This window comes from Ictidomys tridecemlineatus, chromosome 5 (genome assembly GCF_052094955.1).
Source record: "Ictidomys tridecemlineatus isolate mIctTri1 chromosome 5, mIctTri1.hap1, whole genome shotgun sequence".
Lineage (NCBI taxonomy): Eukaryota > Metazoa > Chordata > Mammalia > Rodentia > Sciuridae > Ictidomys > Ictidomys tridecemlineatus.
This window is the reverse complement of record NC_135481.1, coordinates 135917700-135938774: the sequence shown is the minus strand read 5'-3', so window position 1 is coordinate 135938774 and position 21075 is coordinate 135917700. Positions and strand designations below refer to the sequence as shown.

Sequence of the window (21075 nt, the reverse complement as noted above, 5' to 3'; positions counted from 1 at the left end):
GTTTCTAGGTGCCAGCATTGCTATGGCCAACCATGAACTCTTTCATTCTTTCTTTTTAACGTTATTTATTTTTTATGTGGTGCTGAGGATCGAACTCAGTGCCTCACATGTGCTAGGCAAGCGCTCTACCACTGAGCCACAGCCACAACCCCAAACCATGAACTCTTTAACAGTGGCTTTTTCTTCTGACACAAAACCTTGCAGATGCTTGAGCTATTATAATCCAAAGCCCATTTTTCATCTGGAGGAACCCAGCAGAGCTATGAACATGGTGAATGATTGCAAATTTTATATCATGTATGTGTATTAAGCATTTGTGAATTTCTCATCGACAGAACATTCTCTTTAAACCTCAGTTCCGTGGAGCTCAGCAGGTCACATGTGGTTACATATAAATTCCAAAAACACTTAAGAAACTTAAATGTATTCTTTTCTATTTTTAAGAGAAAGGAGAGGCAGACAACATAACATTGGAAAATTAAACATTTAAAAAGTGACAATTAGGAGCTGGGGATGTGGCTCAAGCGGTAGCGCGCTCGCCTGGCATGCGTGCAGCTCAGGTTCGATCCTCAGCACCACGTACAAACAAAGATGTTGTATCTGCCGAAAACTAAAAAATAAATATTAAAATTCTCTCTCTCTCTTTAAAAAAAAAAAAAAGTGACAGTTAAGGGGCTGGGGCAGTGGCTTAGTGGTAAAGCACCTGACTAGCACATGTGAGGGACTAGGTTCAATCCTCAGCACCTCATAAAAATAAATAAATAAATAAATAAATAAATAAATAAATAAATAAATAAATAAATAAGTTGTGTTCATCTATAATCAAAAAAAAAAAAATGACAATTAAGAAGGTATATTGGGGGCTGGGGCTACAGCTCAATGGCAGAGGGCTCGCTAGCATGTATGAGGCACTAGGTTCAATCCTTAGCACTACATAAAAAATTAAGCAAATAAAGGCATGTTGTCCATCTACAGCTATAAAATTTTTTTTAATTAAAAAAAAAAAAAGAAGGTATGTCGGCTGTGTGCGGTGGTACACACCTGTACATACTAGCTACTTCGGAGATGGAGGCAGGAGAATCACAAGTTCAAGGCCAGCCTCAGCAACTTAGAGAGACCCTGTCTCAAAATAAAAAAGACTGGGGTATAGCTGAGTGGTAGAGTGCTTGCTTAGAATGTGTGGGACCCTGGGTTCAATCCCCACCACCTCCAAAAAAAAAAAAGTCTGCTTGAAATATGAAGAAAGGGAACATTTGAATTTCTATTTTAAAGGGAAAAACAAATCTGCATTTTAAGCCAGGCATGGTGATGCATGCCTGTAATCCCAATGACTCCACAGGCTGAGGCAGGAGGATCCCAAGTTTGAGGCCAGCCTCAACAACTTAGCAGGATCCTGTTTCAAAATTAAAAAATAAAAAGAGCTGGATATATAACTCAGTTGTAGAGCACCCCTAGGTTCAATCGCCAATACCTCCTCCCCCCCACACACACATACACACCACACCACACCCCCCTGCAAAAAAGTGGAAAGAGGGTAAAGAAAGACCGCAGTCTCTTCTTCCACTGGTACTCCAAGTCCCAGCAGGCCCGTCTGCGTAGTCAGGGCTACTAGACCAAATTCGTTGCACCATGTTCAGCCCTGACGCTGTAACACCATTAGACTTCCTTGTCCCTGGTCATGGAGCCTGAAGGAGAGACTTATTAACCCAGGACAGAGGGAGGTGCTTTACAAGATGGCCTCTGACCCCTGACAGGCCTGGGTCTGAAAACTCGGGGCACTGTCTGCCATGTGACCTTCGGCCACTGGCTTTCCTTCTCCTTACCTCAGAGTTTAAAACACAAGGGCAGTCACCCTTTTGTGAGCTCTGAATGAGAAAACACATACAAGAGGTTCCCACCCAGCCCACGCTCAGGAAAGGGGGGATTCTTTGTGCTTTGTCTACATTATTTGAAAAAAGTGGATTGCAGGAAGTTGCCAACTGCCCTCTGTTTCCAAATTCCTCTGAGTGTGTGTGTCCTGTGCTCATGATGGTGGTGGGGGTAGCGGGGTTGTCAGGAAGCAGCATCAGCTTCCTGCTGATTGACTCAGTCCCCAGAGGCCTCCCTGGCAGCCAGGGAAGCCTGGCACTTGGTTGGGCTTCCTCTCCGGCCTCCACCTCACTAGCCTGCTCTCCTCACCCCTACCGCCTGCCTTGCAGGGCCCAGGACAGTCTTTCTGAGCAGCTTTGTTCTGTTCTTGGGTAGAGCACCTGACTCCAGCTGCCTGAGTTTTGCCTACAGGTGCATTTCCTTTGCACACCTGGCACCTGCAAGAGACTGAAGGTCTCTGCCAAGTTACCCTGAGAGATTTGGATCATTTGAGTTATAAGCCTATGGAAATAATGCTGTCAGGTTCCTCTGCCTGCTCAGAGAGGATCTGGTAGCAGGGGCCCCCAGATTTCCCCTGTTGTTGGAAGCAGGGTTCAGGAGGTGTCTGCCTTTGGTCTTCAGATTTTTGGGTTTTGTTGGGGAGGGGTGCTGGGGATAGGGATAGAATCCAGGGCCTTGCACATGCTAGGCAAGCTCTACCACTGAGCCACATTCCCAGCCCCCTGCCTTCTGTCTTCTGAAGGGAGGTTCTGACAGAGGATGAGGTTCCTGGCCTGTATCTTGGCCTTTGAAGGACCAGGCAGAAGAGGGGAGCACTGCTGGGCACAGTGGCATATGTCTGTAATCCCAGCAACTGGAGTGGCCGAGACAGGAGAATTGCAAGTTTAAGACCATTCTCAGCAACTTAGCAAGACCCTGTCTCGAAGTTTTTAAAAAGGGCTAGGGATATAGCTCAGTGGTAAAGCGCCTCTGGTTTCAGTCCCCAGTGCCAAAAAAGAAAGAAAAGAAGAAGGAGGAGGAAGAAGAGAAAGAAAAGGGAACACTTCTGGGGGAGGGGAAAGTCTGGGTTGGGCCCAGGCCCACAGCCATGGCACTTGACTGGATTTGCCCCTCCACTTCACATGGAGACTTGGTGACCACCTCATAGTCCTGGAAATTGGTGTGGAGGCCGAGATGAAGCTGTGGTCTTGGTCTCAAACACCACAGCACTCAGGTTGCAGAGTGCCAGTGATGAGCTGTGGCTTCCTGCCCCAGCTCAGCAGACATCTCTGCTCTGAGCAGACGAGTCCATCAGCTCAGGATGTGGACAGGCGCGCTGCCTCTGCTGTGAGCTAACCATGCAAGGCAGGTCTCCCAGGACGAAGTGGGTGTGAGCAGCCTGGCTTTCGGCCTCAGCACAACCCATGCATCTCATGTGCAGGGGCAGGTCAGGACCATTTTTGCCTAGCATCCAATGGAATTCAGCATCCAATAGAATTCACACACACACACACACACACACACACACACACACGCTCTTTAGGTAACTTGGCAGAAGCAGACCTGGCTCTTCAGCCAGTGTGTGTATGGGGGCGGGGGGCTGCCCTTCTTAGTACCTGGTGGCTGAGTCAACAACATGGGGAGGTGTGTTTGGATAGTAAACAGCAAGCAGCAGCATGGGCCAGCCCACTGCCTTCTTCCTTCCACTTTGCTAGCAAAAAATGTCCTCTGGAGAGGTCAGCCAGGACTTAATTTTCAGGATCAGGTGCAAAATGAAAAGGCAGGCCCTGTGTGTGGAAATTAGTAAGAATTTCAGGACAGCAGAGCATGGGCCAAGCGTGGGCCCTTCTAGGCTTGAGGCCCTGGGCAGCAGCAGTCATGTCCCGGAGGCAGGCCTGACATCGAGGTTTCCCAGCCTTGTGAAGTCGTGGAGCTGCCGTGGAGAGCCAAACTGGGCCTCTCTCTGGTTGAAGAGGGACTTGACATCCAGAGCCGCTGCTGGTTCTCGAGACACCACACCAGCACTTTCCTCAAGGCTAGCATGGCTCCCACTTCCAAGGGAAAAGAACTTTAACCTTCTTTTGTTCTTCTTACCTGGTTTCTCCCATGAGGTTCCTGGCCTGTATCTTTGTAAACTCAGGAAGCTTTGAGACTCCCTCCGGCCTCCCATTCCTCCTTCCTCCCCCTCTGTTTCTCTCTTCCTCTTTCCATTGCTTTTATCTTGAGGAAAACCCCTCACCAGATTGCTGTGAAACATTTCCCACCCATTCATTTGGTGCCATTTGATCCCCCCCGCCCTCCCCCTCCTGTGGTGCTGGGGATTGAACCCAGGGCCTTGTGCATGTGAGGCAAACACTCTACCCACTGAGCCATATCCCCAGCCCCACCATTTGATTTTAATGTTCCTTTGAATGACACCAGGCTAGGGCTCCTTAGGTTTCCAAAGCCCGTCTCTGAAGTGGCTTGAGTGAGTGTCTTCCCTACAAAGGGACATTCCTCCAGTGGCCTCTGACTCTGTCCATATGGCCTCTGCCCACAGACCCCTGGGATGGATGCTCATTGTTACCGTTTGTTACTTACTACCTCCTCCCCACATTGAGCTGTCAGTCCTATAGGCCACAGTGGAAAGAAAGCCTGCTCCATTCTTTGGTGACACTCCATGAGCCCTGGGGACACAACACAACAGACCTAGTCAGGGACATTAGCCTCCATGTAGACTTCAAGCTGGGGGTGGCACAAGGTGTGTTAAAGGGTTAAATAGGTAAGCCTAAGAGATCCCTCTGTCCTCCCTTCACCTTGTCCATGTGGCAACAAGAAGAATCTTTGAAACTCCACGTGACTCCATTGCCTAAGACTTTCTGGTTGGCCTTAGTGAATCTGCCTGCCTCAGTGACCTCATCTCTAACAACACATCAGGAACTCTCTGGATGAGGTGGCTTGGGTTGCTGAAGAGGCACTTGAACCACACCTTGAAGAATGCAGGGTGTTCCAGGAAGATAGAGAGGAGGAGGCAAGAATGCACGGGTAGCTCAAGGGGAAGGCTAAGGTGGGAAGCCAGGAATGGCATGGAAGGGAAGTGGAACGGGTTAAATGCCTGCCTCAGATTGGCAGACCAAGCTCCTTGGGAGAAGAGGTGAGCCTCTCAGCCCTGATGCTCATTCAATTACTTGAAGAGCTTTTAAAATTACTGGTGTCTGGGGGTGGGCCCAGCCTAGGTGTTTGCATTTGCTCTCCAGGGCCACAGATGCCAGGAATCCCCCTTAAGCACTTTGGGAAGGTGGCCAGAGTTGGATGCTGGTCTTGCCCACGGCTGGAATGCCCTGGGACTTCCCTCTACTGATGGGAAGGCAGCCTTGCTCAGTCAGCCCTGGACCCCTGGGCAGAAGAAACTAGGGAAGCACTAAACAGAGATGGGTCTTGATATACAGCCAGAAGGGCCCCTATTCTGAAAGGAAAACTGAAATCTGGTGACCTGCAGGTCACCACCTCTGGGAAGAAAGCGTGGCCTTTGCTACCACCTGGCTAACATGGGATGAAGGCTGAACTGAACTGTTAAAGTGAAATAAGCTCCCACATGTGGTTCATGGCTCCTGCCTTCAAGGAACTCAGGATCTTATGGTGGGAATGGGCCCAGTCACAGGGTTAAAATATGGACTCTAAGCTGCCAAGGCTCTAAGACACAGACCTGAAAGAAAAGAGATGAACTTCCCCAGGGAAGGCTCAGTGAGGAAGCAAAGAGACAGCTGAGGATCTGGGGTCCACCCAACAGACCTGGCTGTCCAGCCAGCATACTGAGCTGAACACCAGAGCCACAAGCTGTGCCCACATGGTGATTTCCCCTCTGCTCGCAGCAGCTGGGCTGGGCGGGCCCAGGGCAGCTCCTGCCCACGGCTGGCCTGAACAGCCTTGCCGTTTGCCCCAGCGGGCAATCCAAACAGTATTTTCTATGTGTACCGTGCAGATTGAGAGCACTGCGGTCAGCCGCCCCTCTTCACAGACATTGCTGACTGCAGTGGGCAGGGTGGGGAAGAGCTAAAGGTTGGCCCAGCAGACTAGGAACAAGTCGCAGCCTGCCCGCATGGTTTGTTTCCTTCTGATGTTTTATTTTGAAATTGTCAAACTTGACAGAAAAATGAAGAACCTTCATCTGGATTCACCCTCGGTTACCATTTGGCCACGTACCCTTTCCCTCACTGTCTGTCGAATGGTTCTGCTGAGTCATTTGAAAGGGTGTTGCAGATGGCCTGATGCTTTACCCTGAGTATTTCAGCAGGTGTCTTCCAGGAGCAAGGATTTCCCCTTATGTAGCCACAGTGTTGTTGTTACACCTAAAAAATTACTGCTGTTCAATGATGTTATCCAATGTATGTCCTATGTAAATTTCCCCAGTTGTCCTCCACATGTCTTTTATGGATTCTTTTCCTGACCCAGCAAGCCTCATACACTACATTTGGTTATGTTGCTTTAGCTTCTTTTAACACAGAACAGTCCCCCAACTTTGGTCTCTGTGACATTGGCTTTGAAGAGCCCATTGAGCTAGCTGTCCATAGAATGCACTCTAGGTTTGTCTGATTGAATACATTCAGGTTAAGTTTGCATAGTTTTGAAACTCTCACCTGAAAATTGCTTTATTGTGTCCAAGAAAGTCCTAAGGCACAAGGTATTTATAGTTGGAGGTGTATGTCCTTTGTTCCCTGCCCCTGTGTGAGTCATGGAATGTCCTGTCCATCTTTAGAAACATTATATTTATAAAATGTCCCAACTGACTATAAAGATTATTTCACTTGATCCACATCAACCCTGACTGGTTGGGCAGGTGATCTCTTCGTTTTATGGGATTCTGGGCTTTTGAGGTGATGCCCAGGCAGAAGTAGACTAGGTCCCAGCCTAGTCCCTGACATACTGTGGGAGCTCTTCAGTAGCAGCTGGGAGATTGGGCAGAGTTGCTCCTGGCCAGGAGATGTTGTAAGGTGGTCTCACTGCACCTCAGCCCAGGATCCATTGCGCTCCCAAGCCTAAAGATACTGAATATAATGTAATAAAGTGTAACCCCTCTTTCATTACCCAGGGCATGGTCATGAGCTTTGGGTACTGAACCAAGGCACCATAGTGGCGGTGCTCTCTGTTCTACCCTGAATGGCCCCAGACTGCCATTCAGTCATTTTTCATCTGTATACCCTGCAAAGGCCACCAACTGTCATGCCTCTTTCACCTCCCTGCCCCTCCCTCTGATTTGTAACTTGCATCTGCTGAGGTCCAGGAAGCCAGTCAGCCACCCTTGTTAGAACTGATTCCCAAGGCTCCAAGCCATGGCTGTGTCCCATGAAAGGGAAAGTGCATGGGATATTGAAGGGCCTTATCAAGGCCCCCACATGTGAGAACTAATCTGAGCTTCCTGGGTTTTTTGGTATGTTCTGCAGTTCTTTTTGGAGGATTTAGGGGGAGTTAACTGGGGATTGAATCTAACCACATTCTACCACTGAGCTATATCCCCAGTACTTTTTATTTTTTTTTATTTTGAGATAGGGTCTTTCTGGGTTGCCCAGGCTAGTCTCAAACTTGTGATCCTCCCACCTCAGCCTCCTGAGTAGCTGGAATTAGAGTCAAACACCACCACACCAGGCCCTCTGCAGTTCTCATTCTTTTGAGGGAATTTGGGGTTTCCAGAAGGAAAACTGCATATATAGCAGAAGTGGCTAATGAGCAAAACAGTGTGTGTGTGTGTGTGTGTGTGTGTGTATGAATGCAAGTGCCAGAGCACCAGGGCATTTTGTGCATGGTGGTCACAATGCTGAGTGACCATGCCAGGTTGGGGCTGCTGAGGAGGCTCAGACCTCAGGCCTGTGCACTGTGACCACCGGCCTCCCCTATGAGTAGATCAGCATGCAGAAGTCAGCTGTGTTATTAATACCCACGCCTCAGTATTCCTGAGGATCTAGCCACCTGAATGAGAGCCAGTGGCAAGGACCACTGGTCTTTGGGTGTCCCAGTCTTCCAGGAAAGTGTCCTTAGTGCTATCATCTTGTTATAGCCACTTACCTAGAGAGCCATAAGTTCAAGGCCAGCCTGGGCAACTCAGGAAGACCCTGTCTGAAAACAAAAAAATATTTTTTAAAGGGCTGGGGTGTCATTCAATGGTAGAGTGAATGACATCAAACACCAGTGAGCCCCTGGGTTCAGTCCCCAGCACTGCAAAACAAACGAAATACCTGCAGGCTTCTCCCGTGGGTGCTATCCTCCCTAGTCTAGCCTGCCTAGTTGTGTTACCTTGGGCAGAAGCTTCCTGCATTCTATCCTTTGTTGAAGAAAGTTCTGTTCTCATAAATTCATAAGCCTGGTACCCTTCTTGTCTCTCAGTTCAGTACCCCAGGGAGTTCAGAGTGATCTTGATTTGACTTAACAGTGACTCCTTTACAAACCTTTTTTTGAATTCTTGTTTGCTTGCTTTTTTTCCTTTCTTATCAAAGTAATACATGTGCATCTTTTTTTTACATCACACAACGCTGATGGGTTTATAGTGACAAAGCAGCAGGCCGCACCCTACCTTGCTTCCCTGTCACCAGCCCTCCAGACTAGTTAATCTTTTTCAATTCCTTTAGTTCCTTCTTTCTGTCATTCATCTCCACATTTTGAAAGAATTATGTTTCTCCTACTACTTGATTTACCAACTTTGGACATTATCTGTTGCTTCCATGTTCTCTTAGGTGGGAATTTCTCTCTCCGCCACCCTATCATTTCCCCTCTCTTACTAATATCATTAAATCACAATTTTGGGTTTAAGTCCGCAGTATAAATACTGTTCACTGCTGAGGCTAGCACTGAGCTATGATTACTTCTATAAAAAAAAGAGTTAATTATTGTCTCTCCTGTTCTCACCAGATTACTTTGCTCTGTGCCTATCTCTGATTGCTCCCAGTACACTAACGGGTTGGGAAAACATCTATCAGTTGTTCTATATATATATCACTACATCAGTTCCATTTTTTCCTAGGTACTGGGATATCTTGCTAGCAAACTTTTAAAAATCTTTTTCAAAATGAATTTTGGGGGGATTGAAGCTGAGAGGCTCTACCACTGAGCTTCACCCTCATCCCTTTTTATTTTTTATTTATTTTTATACTTTATTTTATTTATTTATTTTTATATGGTGCTGAGGATTGAACCCAGTGCCTCAGACGTGCAAGGCAAGTGCTCTGCCACTGAGCCACAATCCCAGTTCCTTATTTTTTATTTTGAGTCAGAGTCTAGTAAGTTGCTGAGGGTCTTGTGAAGTTACTGAGGCTAACCTTGAAGTTGGAATTCTCCTGCTGCAGCCTGCCAAGTCTCTGAAATTACAGGCATGTGTCATCATGTCCAGCAAGTTCTCTGTAATATTATTATTATATTATTATTATTATTATTATTATTTTGTTTTGGCGGTGTTGAGGATTGAATCCAGGGCCTGATGCATGCTAGGCAAGTTCTATACCACTAGGCCACAGCTTTTTAAATAACTTTTAAAATAACTCCACACAACTTCCTCTGAAAATGCTTCCCTGACACCCTGCCTCCCCTAAACTGCCCCTGCTTTGGGCTCCTACAGTCCCTTCCTGTTCTGACACAGCCCTTCTCACACTGAATTGTAATTGCTTGCTTTCTTGCCTATTGCTTTTCCTATGCCATAAGTTTTGGGGGTCAGGGTTGTGTCATGTTACTACTATCACCCTAGGAATACATAGGAGCTGCCTGGCATGGAGTAGGTACTCAATAAATATTTGCTGGTATTTGCATATGTCATATTGAAATGCAAGAGTGATCGTAGGTTCAGTGCTGCGCACAGTGGCACACATCCACAGCAATTCAGGAGACTGAGGCAGGAAGAGCACTCTTGGCAACTTAGTGAGACCCTGTCTCAAATAAAAAATTAAAAGGGCTGGGGATATAGCTCAGTGGTAAAGCACCTCTGGGTCCAATCTCTAGTACTAAAGGGGGAAAGTATGATTATAGGCTTGTGGTGGTTCCTCTAAGTTTCTGTCCCCATGCTTCTCTATCTACCACATGCCCCTTCTCTCAAGCTTCCTCATCGAGTTTTGAGGCCCTTTGGGGACCAGTTCCAACTTAGTAACAGTCTTTTCTCATGATGATAGCAATGGCAGGGCCTTCTTTCCCTGATCCAGTTTGCCCCCTGCCCACTGGAGTGGTCTCAAGCACCTCTGGGCCCCATTGGTCCTCCTCACTTGGTAATCCCAGCCCCGCCACTGAGCACAGCACAGACTGAGTGCTCAATAGACGAGGAAGGCTCAGACTCGCTCAATCAATCCATCAATAAACCAATCAGTCTTCCTCCCGCAGCCTCTCTGCTCCCAGGCATTTCTCATTATCCAGCATTTGGATGATCAGAAGGAAAAAGCAACCTCTGCGTAAAGGTGACCCTATTTCAGGTTTTGTCATGACTCACTGGATCCTGAAAGACAAGAGGAGCAAGACAAAGAAAGGAGGGGCACCAGGGACGTTCCCTCAGCATCTCAGAGGGATATTGGGAGAAATTTGGTCATTGGACTGAGGGCTGTGTTACCCCGGAGCTTAGTACCAGCCAGGCAGCATCCTGTGTGTAACAATGCCCTGCTGCAGGAAGGAGAGGCAGTCCAAATCCAGGGCTGGGCCACCTGTATTTCTTGCAGTTTTGGGGTCTTGGGTTACAGAAAAGTGCTGGTCTAGAATCATCCATGATGTGAAAACAAGCCTCAGTGTCCACAAAGGCCCTTCCTTCTGAGAACAGTGACCTGACATTTGGCAGCCAGCAGAAAGAACTAAGCCACCCTCTCACCCTCCTGGAACCAGGCAGCCAGACTCCTGGAGTAGCTCCCTCAAATGGACGCTGATCCCAGGGCTGATTCAGGATGTCTTTCATTCTACACATTTTCACCTGGGACCCTTCATCTCCCTGAGAATCCTGTAGCAGGTGACCAGGCAGACACGGCCCAGGTGGAGTGAGTCTCTGAGACTTCCTCCTGTAGCCAGAACCGCTGTCCAGCTCAGGCCCTCCTCCCATGAGCTCCTCCCAGGACTCTCAGACACTCAGAGGGCAAAGCTGTCCCTGAGACCAGGGCTCTCTCAACCTCACTCACCAGGGACCTGATGTGAGGTGGCCACAGCCAGGTGGCTGGGCCTAGGGCAGTGGCTGCTGACCCTGAAATAAAGCTGATGGCCGCCTGGCCTGAGCTGCCCCTGGGGAGGGAGCTCTTCTCTTGGGGGGCGTCATGAGTTTCGGGGAAGCCTTTACAGGAGCTCTTTGATGTTTCGCCAGTGGAATCGAATTTATTTATTTATTTTGGGGGGTACTTTTAGAAATTAACTTGCAGTTCTCAGCCTTCCCCTCCCCAGAAAGGAGAGAAGTAGAAAAGAAGAAAGGCTTTGCATTGTCACCATGATTGGCACCTTGTGTGAATGAGGGGTCACCGCGTCGGGCTGCTCCTTTTCAAGCGCGCTTCTCTCCCCTGCACGCTGCATTCACACCGGAACATTCTTTCTTTCAAAGCTTCTGTCTTTCTCTCCCCACCCTTTGTGTCTCTGCTCTCCTTTCCTTCATTCTGAGCTCTTGCCACCTCCCTCGGGGATCGCTCTCTTCTCGCTCTCTTTTTTCCTCCCTTTTCTTCTTCTTCTTCTATTCAGTTCTTTTTTTTTTTTTAATTCCTTTCTTCTTTTTCCTTTTGAATAGTGCTTCTGTTTTCAAGGGAAGGGACGAATGGAGAAGTCGGTTTATTTGAGGAAGGGAGAATGTGAGTGTGTTTTCTCTGTTGCTTGGTGCTCTAAGCATGCAAAACCTCCCAGTACAGGATGCTGTTTTCCTTTTGCCCCTGCTTTGAGGGGACATGGTGTTGGGAAAGAGTCTCACACCAGACAGGAGGCACCTGTTAATCACAGATGAGGAGCCCTGAATCACTGAGCCAGGAGAGTTGGCTGCAGGAGACAGATGTGGTCCTGGGATGACTCCATTTCTACCTGACCTGAGATGGGGTTGATATTGAGATGCTGGTCAGAGATGGACACAGATCCCGAAAACCTCCCTCTGTGGAACCTGGGGGCCTTGGAAGAGGTGGTGAGAGTATCATGCAGGGGCTGAGTGTGAGGAAGAGGGCAATTGACACAGGCATGGCAGTTATCAGGGGTGTCCCCTGCCCCCTGGCCCCGCATTGGATGGATGCCTAAGCTAGGTGGCCCTTGCCAAATAAATGACCTGCCACCTCTGGGTTGGCAAGCTGTGTTGACACATCCTTTGTGAGAAGGATATAAATGTCCCACGCATTAGTTTTTAAATGTCACCTGGGAGCTACAGAGTGCATTCACTTAGGTTTTCCTAAATTATCAAAACAGATCAGTTTGGTTTGTTCCTTGTGGGCCTCTTTATTTTTCTGTAAGCCTGTAGGGGTGAACCTCCTCTGAGAGCTGACGAGCTTGTCGATCAGCCGTGCGCCTGTGCCTGCTGAGCACATTTACTTTTTCTCTCAAGCACTGGCTCTGCTCCTGGGTGCAGGGTCGGTAGAGAGGACCACAGGCAGGACCACCACCTGTACAACCCCAGGAGCCACCTCTTGCTGTGGTCTGAGTGGTCCATGTGGCCCTGACTGCTTTCAGAATTTGGGTTCGTTTCTTTGTTTTACAGTAATGGGGATTGAACCCAGGTGCCATACCACTGAGCTACATCTCCAGCCCTTTTTATTTTTTATTTGGAGACGGGTCTCATTAAGTTGTTGAGGGCCTCACTAAGTTGCTCAGGCTGACCTCCAGCCTGTGATCCTCCTCAGTCTCCTGAGTCACTAGAATTACAGGCATACACTATTGTGCCTGGCCCTAGCCCTTTTTATTTTTTATTTTCAGACGGAGTTCTGAGTTGTCCAGGCTGGCCTCGAACTTGCAATCTTCCTGCCTCAGCTGAGGATCCTGCTAAGTAGCTGGTATTATAAGCATGTGCCACTTCCCCCAGCTTCAGGGTGTGTTGAAGCCCCTGTGCTTCATCACATCTCCATACTTTTCCGTTGTTCTTCTCTTGTTAGTTTACCTGCTGAATTCCTCCACAACCTACAAAACCCTGCTCTGGCAACACTTCCCCCTTTGACTCCCCATGTAGAATTAATCACACCTCCCTTTGTACCCCTTCTGAAATTTACACTGTAGCCACCAACTTGCTCTGGTAATCACCCGTTTACTGTAGCACCAAGGATTATGTTGTCATCTCTCTGAATTCCTACGAGAATGATGCCATCCTGGTTTGCCAGGCAGAATACCATTGCCTAGAGGCAAGGTCTGAGCCCCAGGCCACAGGGATGCAGGGGGCCAAAAGGACCAAGGGAAGGGGTGATGCAGAGTAGTCTGTGAGCAGAGGGAGGGGCAGCAAAGCTGCTGCCAGGTTAGGAGGAGGCCTGACTCAAAGCCTCCGTGTTTGGCAAAGGGTAGCAACCTTCCAGAGGACAGCTTAGCTCTGGGGGAGGGGGCAGATGTCATAAAGCAGGGGTCAAGGAGGCGATGGAAGATGCGGGGCTTGAGCCCCTATTCAGAGGCTGGAGAGAAGGCCTCCAGAAGACACCTGAGAGGGAAGAGGTGTGAGTGGAACAGTTAACTGAGACTAGGACAGGGAAGCGGTCCTGGAGGAGGGACAGGCCTGGACTCTCCAGGAGGAGCCTGCCTGTTTCAGAGCATAGAAGAAAGCACCCAGGCTGCACGCTTTGGGTCCCCCAGGTTCACAGGGGGGAAAGTGAGTGGGACCTTAACTGAGATTGCCAGGGTCCCCAAAAAGGGGATCTCTGCTGGAGTAAGGAGCCCTGGGATACAAGTAGCCTGTGATGTCAAGTGAGGGCTCTACACCAGAGTGTCAGGCCACAGCCTAAAAGGGACCATCCCATGAGTCCTTCCTCTTCCACATCCAGCACATGCCTGGCCCATAGTAGGTACTTTGTGAGTGTGTATTGAGGTGTGAATGGAATTTGTCTTTAACACATGTAGAACAGAGTCAGTGCAGTGCACAGTGAAGTGCTGTGTGGATTTTTTTTTTTAAGAGAGAATTTTTTTTAATATTTATTTTTTTAGATTTCGTCGGACACAATATCTTTGTTTGTATGTGGTGCTGAGGATCGAACCCGGGTCGCACGCATGCCAGGCGAGCGCACTACTGCTTGAGCCACATCCCCAGCCCCATGCTATGTGGATTTTAATGCCTCATATAAAGAAGGGCCCTGTTCTGCCCCCCAGTCATCCAGGGAAGTGGGCCATATCCTCCCCATGGAAGACAGGCACAGTGACCACGCCAGATAGCAGAGAGGACAAATGGGCAGCCAGTCCATGGAGACTAGGCCTGCATGAAGGAAGAATGTCAGCCAAATGCTGAAGACGGATCTGAACTCCTGGAGGGCTCATCAGGAGACTGTGTGGCATACCTACTATGTGCAAGTTCCAAAGAGGAAGGCCTGGGTCTCAAACACTAGGAAGAAGGCTGTGAGCTCTTTGGGTCTAGGTAACTGAGATAAAGTGAGCCATGGGTAAAGATAGCCAAGTGTGTCTGTAGGGACATTGGGGATCTGTGTTCCAGGGAAAAATGGAGGTGGCTGGAGGCAGGCACCACCCCGCTGCAGTGTATCCTCAGGTGGACCTCAGGGTAAGAGACCTGGTAGGAGGACACCACTGCTCTCCCTGGCTCTGCCTGCTTCTCAGGACACCTGCTGGCAGACCTAGAACCTGCCAGGGCTGACCTGGCTGCTTTCAGGTTATTCCGGTTTGGGCAAGAACATTTCCTGACACCCCATGACAGGTACCCACCCAGCAGCACCCTGGCCTGGAGATGAAAGGAGAGCAGGGCAACCAAGAGCTGCATTTATAAACAGGCTTTGGAGACAGTTGTGTTTCTGAGGCCCCAGTTTCCCCAGTGACGGAGGGGGGGGGGCGGCACTAGACGTCAATTCCCCTTTAAGAACTGGCATCAAGGAATTGGCTTCTCCAGGATCTGGCTGGGTGGCCCCAGGCGAGTTACCAATGCTAATAATAGTAGCAAACACTGGCGCCAGGTTCTGCGCTCAGCACTTTACGTATTTTGACTGGTAAGACAGGTGCTCTTGGTGCTGCCCCCACTTTAGTAAGGAGAACTAGCCATGGGGTGAGGTGCACTTAGCCTTCGGACTCCAGAATCTGGACTCTAAACCAGAGCTCGGCAACCTGTTTTTTTAAGTTATTATTATAGTCATCTCTTGGTATCTGCTAGGATTGGTTCCAGGACCCACACCCATGGATATCAAAATCTGCAGATGCTCAAGTCCCTTATGCAAAGTGACATCTTTGCATTTACCCTATGCACGGTCTCCCATGTATTAGATTACTTATAATACCAAATATAGTATTAATGCTATGTAAACAGTTGTGAAACTGAATTGTTTAGGGGACAATGACAAAAAAGGGTACATATTCACTACAGATGTAGCCATCAAGGACTAACTACATAGTCCACATTAGTGGCAATGTGACATTTTTTCTGTCCTGAATATTTTTAGTCTGTGGTTGGATGTGGAACCTTTGGTCCAAATGTATCTCTCAGCCTCACAGACATACTGTATCAGCCCGGCTCTGGCTAACAGCATTGTCAAAGGGCTCTTTAAGATTCTAAAGCGGGGCACGGTGGTCTGTGCCTATGATCCCAGCTACCGAGTAGGGGAGGCTGAGGCAGGAGGATCACTTGAGCCAGGAGTTTGAGACCAGCTCAAAAAAAAAAAAAAAAAAAAAAGATTTTTAAAGGCGGCCCTCATTTCTGGAAGCAGTCACCAAGCACTCAAGAACCCTGCTTAGATGGAGGGATGTTCTTAAAGCAGCTCTTAACCTTTCCACGCCCCAGTTTGCACATTTGTAAAACAGGATGATGTTGCTAATACCAACCACAGAACACCGTCTAGATTGAGAGAATGCACTTAGAGCTGGCCCAGGCTGGCACTGTAACTCAGGGCAGCCAGCCAGCCAGCTGCCACTAGCATCAGGATTTTGCCATCAGGGATAAGCACCCACACAGGGCTGGGCATGGTGGCACACAACTGTAATCCCAGCGGCTCAGGAGGCTGAGGCAGGAGGGTCACAAGTTCAAAGCCTGCCTCAGCAACTTGGAGAGGCCCGGAACAACTTAGCAAGACCGTGTCTCAAAATATAAAGGGCTACAGATGTGGCTCATGGTTAATTGCCCCTGGGTTCAATCGCCAGTACCGAAAAAAATTAAAAATAAAAAGAACCACTGAGCACAGTGGCATACTCCTACAATCCTAGCAGCCTGGGAGGCTGAGGCAGGAGGATCATGACTTCAAACCAGCCTCAGAAACTTGGAAAGGCGCTGAGCAACTTAGCAAGACCCTGTCTCTAAATAAAATATTTAATAAAGGGGACTTGGGGATATGGCTCAGCAGTTAAGCACCCCTGGGTTCAATCCCAGATACCAAAAAGAAAAAGAAAAAAAAAGAGCCCACCTATGCTTTGCTCATTTGTAGGGGCTGGTGCAGAACCTGATAGGGAGAATTCAGTGACATCATGTCTGGGAATGGCTTTGTAAACTGTAGAGGGCGGTGCCTGGGTGAGTAGGTGTGCTTATTCCCCTGCTTGACCTGGCTGTCAGTTCCAGAAGAACTTGAGTTTCCTCCTGCAGTTTGGCATCCAGAGCTGGGGATCCTGGGAGGAGGAAGTCCACCAACCGAACCAGAGCCAGAGCCAGGGCTCTGAGTGCTTTTACACAGGACACTGCCCAGCCTGTCCTTGCTGCAGTGCAAGGACAAGGGTGGCCCTTGCCTCCTGCCTGTTTACACGTTGAGTGTGGGTGATTTTTCACACAAGAAACTTCCTGGGCTTTTTGTTTTCCAGAGTCAGGGCCAGCACAGGGGTGTGGGTCTCTTCTTGGACCCTGCCCTTTGTCCTGTGACCTGTCTGGGCTGTGTTTGCAGAGGGGCAGGTGATCCTAGCTGGCAGTAAGACTGAGAAAGTACCCAGTGATCCCGGAAAGACATCCACTCTGGTGAGGAAAGTTGTATTTCATAATTCATGTAGGAATGTGGTCTTTTGAGCTTTGAGCCTGGAAGAGTTGTGAAATTTCAGAAAAGAGACAGCACCTGTGCCTTCCCATCTTTCCCAGGGGGCAAAGGGGTCTCATAGGCACTAGTTAGGGGACCATCAGTCCCTGGCAACCTCCCTTGTGGGCCCAGAACTGGAGCTTGAACCTTTTGTGAGCTGGAGTTTGTTTCTACCATCTCTGTCCTTCCTTGTATTTGGTTTGGTTATTTTTCCCACATGTTTATCCTCTTACCATGAAATTTAGATCTTTTCAGTGATCATATGAGTATGCCAAAGCCAGTCATGGTGGCACCCACCTTGAATCCCACGGACTTGTGAGGCTGAGGCAGAAGGATGGCAGGTTTGAAGCCAGCCTCAGCAACTTAGCAAGACCCTGTCTCAAATGAAAAACAAAAAAGGGGGCTGGGGATGTGGCTCAAGCGGTAGTGAGCTCGCCTGGCATGCATGTGGCCCGGGTTCGATCCTCAGCACCACATACAAATGAAGATGTTGTGTCCACTGAGAAATAAGAAAAAATAAATAAATATTAAAATTCTCTCTCTCTCTCTCTCTCTCTCTCTCTCTGTCCCCCTCTCTCTCTCACTCTCTCTTTAAAAAAAAAAGAAAAAGAAAAAGAAAAAGGGCTGGAGGTGTGGTTCTAAGGGTAGAGCTCCCTTGGGTTCAATCCCCAGTATGATTGGGGGTGGGGGATAAGAATATGCCAATATTTGGGTCCCTAGGTGATTCATATTGTATGTTGTACATATATTGTGATGGTAAAAGCTAGGAGTGGCCATTTCTCAAACGCCAACTCGAAGGCCATTCATTTGCATTATCTTATTTAATCTTCCCACCATCCTGTGGGAGAAGTGGCTGCTCTCTCTATTTTATGGTTGAGAAAATGAAGGCTCTGAGAGATGAAGCATTTTGCCCAAGATTGCACAGCCAGGAAGCGCCAAGCTGATTCTAGAGCCTCCAGTTGCCCTGCAGCAGCAGCAGGAACTTCCACCCCATATCCCATGGGTTGCCCTGAAGACGCTGCACCCCCACAACAGGGAAAGCCACAAGGAAACCTTCACACCCAGCGTAGGGAAGGCCAGACATTTGTTTGGTACTAGTCACCTCTGCTAAAATCATTTTGGCATTTAGGACATGGTTGCACATTTGAATTTCAGCATCTGGTGACAGCACATGGCCCATTACCCATCATCCTGCACCACCCTCGTGCTCCTAAGCGTCATCCTTTGTGATCCAGATTGAGGAAGAAACCAGTTCCCACTCTGGAATGAGCTGGCCACCTTGGGCACTTCCCCTCTGAGGTACACAGACCTGCCCTTCAGGGATCTGCTAGAGTCCTTCCCAGGCACCCCTGCCCGACTCTCCTCCAGCCCCCGGAAGACAGGCTCCCTTTGCCGCCTCCTTTTTTCGCTCCTGGTAAGGTGCAGACCCAGCAGCACCTGGCAAGGATGCCCCTTAATATGGCTCCACGTCCCTTCTCCTCCTGACTTCCATGAACCTCTTCTCTCATGCACACATGTTCCCTCCCCAGCTAGATTTCAGGGTCAAGTGCAGGTACATGTGCTTCCACCCCTTGCATGGGTCCTAACCCCTCTGCTTACTGCATGAAAGTGCCGTCTTCTAGGTGACCAAGGAAGGAATGTCTTTGCGAGTTGCTCCTACCAGCCACTGATTATAGCTTGTGTGGATGGCCGCGTGTGGCTGACGTCTGCATGTGTACACTATCAGCCACAGTGTTGCACCAGCTGTCCCTCCCCCCCCTCCCTGGAGATCCATGGAGGCATTACGTGAATGAGAAAGACATTCTTTACTCCTCTCTTGGCATAAATCCGGACTCAAGTTGGGTGTGTGGGTGACTGCAAAATAAATGTTGATTACAGCACAGGCTTAGGAAGACAGCGCTGTCAGGGGCTCTGTGGGGATGGAGCCCCAGGATGAGTCACGCTGGTAGCTGGGAGAAAAGAGAGGGCTGTGTGCCAGGCCACACTCCTTGCCTTCTCCTCCATCCTCAGCACCTTCTCCGCCCACTGCTCTTCTGCCTTTTGTGTATGTGTGTGTGTGTTTGTGTGTGTGTGTGTGTGTGTGTGTGGTACTGGAGATTGAATCCAGGGGTGTTCTGCCATGGAACTAGACTTCAGCCCTTCTAAATTTTTATTTGAGACAGGGTCTTGTAATGTTGCTGATGCTGGCCTCAAACTTGTAATCCTCCTGCCTCAAGCTCCCCAGGTATGCACCGCCTCATGGCCGCTCTTCTTCCTCTTTACCTTCCCTTCTCTATCCCTTGCCTCCTGGACTGGTCCTCGTCACTGCTGGATCTGTTGGGGAGTGCGCGCTTCCTAACCTTCTGTTGCTAGGCCTCCTAAAGTCCTTCTGTCCGATCTTCATGGAATGGGCACCACAGAGCATTCTTAATTTGCTAATGGGCTCAGTTCAACCTCCCAACAGGTCTGGAACTGGGTACCATTATCCCATGCCTCAGATAAGGTGACTTGAGGCCCACACTAACCAGCATGGGGTAAATGGGGCCAGACCGCAGTCTCATTCTGCAGCCTGTGCTCAGCCTCTGTTACCTCTCAAAGTGCTAGGTTTTTTTCATGGATGAACATTCCTAATTCCTTAAGTTTAAAAAAAAAAAAAAGTTATTTTGTCCTTTCATGATTATTTCCTCTCTGATATTTTGCACTACTGTTTTGGGTTCTTTTTTTGTTTGGGAAGCCAGGGATTGAACCCAGAGTTGCTTAACCACTGAACACATCCCTAACCCTTTTTATTTTTTATTTTGAGACTGAGTCTCACTAAGTTGCTTAGGATCTCACTAAGTTGCTGAGGCTGGCTTTGAACTTGCAATTCCCCTGCCTCAGTCTCCCAAATTGCTTGGATTGTAGGTGTGAGCCACCATGCTTAGCTGTTTTATGGGTCTTAACCTTGTCTCTAAACAAATTGTAAAGTCCCTGAGACTGGCAATCTTTGTGCCCCACCAACACACAGCACCTGCCTGGCTCTGAGAATGGACAATGATATGAATAATAGTATTAATAATAGCAGCAGCAGCAATAGCTCCCATTAACTTAGACCTTACTCTAGGCCAGCCTTGTTTACAAACCCATTATTTCACTTAATTCCTTTATTATAAAAGCACAGGCATTGGAGTTAGACCTGCCTCCACTTATTCTCCAACCTATCTGTTGGTCTCATGCAAGTCATTCTCCTCTGTGCCTCAGTTTCCTCCTCTGTAAAATGTTGTCAAGATGCCATGCTCTGTCTATATACACGACATCCTCAGATGTACACCTGGTCTAAAGGCCAGGCTCAATATGTGGTAGACCCTTTTCCTACTATTGTCCCCCTTTACAAACAAGGAAACCAAAGCCCAGGGAGGTTGAGGAACTTACCCAAGGATGCACAGCTCAGAGTGACAGCAGCTGGCAGGGAGGACAGGCAGGCCTGCTGGGCTGAGAGCCATCCTTTCCCTGTGTTCATATGCAGATTGAGGAGCAGTCCTTCCTGGCTTCCTGCCCTATCACCTTCCCTTGGCTGCTTCCTGTCTTTCTCACTGAGCACTGACCCTGTGGTCCCTGAGGTGCTGGGCCAGCCTTTTAGGGGAACAATGGAGGTATGTCATTGGCACCTCTATGGGTTCTGGACCCTGCTGCATCCTGGGGCAGAGCCTTGCCAGCTACACCGATGGGACAGGCTGGGCCACTACTCCAGCTGGGCCCTTGGAGTCCAGGACTTAGGGACCACGGATACCATGGCCTCCTCCCTGGCACAGTGACATTTCCAGCCACAACTGGATGCTCACACAGCCCATGGGGCTCCTGAAGATCCAGGGCCCTTTCTTCTTCTCCATGTGACTTACGTTTCCTAGGGGACTTGATACCATTTTCCACCAGCCCATCTATTCTCTCTGTCACTTCGAGATGCTGAGGCCACAGCCATAATCGGCTGGCTTTATTTTCTGCAGTAAATCTGTTCCCAGACCTTTGTTTCTCCTGTCATTTCTGATCAGTCCAGATAAAACAGAGCAACGGAGAAGCCAGCGGGACCCTGGGCAAGGGGTTGATGTGACCTGACTCCTCCCAGGGAAATGGGGGGGAAATGGCATCAACCAGGAAGAACATGATGGTCATAGGCTCAGATCTCACCTGTCTCTCTTATGACTTAGAC

General features: G+C 48.9%; 1 protein-coding gene and 1 non-coding gene across 2 annotated transcripts in view; one reads left to right on the top strand and one right to left on the bottom strand.

Moving 5' to 3' along the window:
* The window catches only part of Znf710 (zinc finger protein 710), a 72950-nt gene that overhangs the window by 27968 nt on the left and 23907 nt on the right, over positions 1 to 21075 (top strand). The gene's annotated exons all lie outside the window — the stretch shown is intronic.
* Trnav-cac (transfer RNA valine (anticodon CAC)) lies at positions 4155 to 4228 on the bottom strand. Its single transcript has one exon. It is a non-coding gene; the product is annotated as a tRNA-Val (tRNA).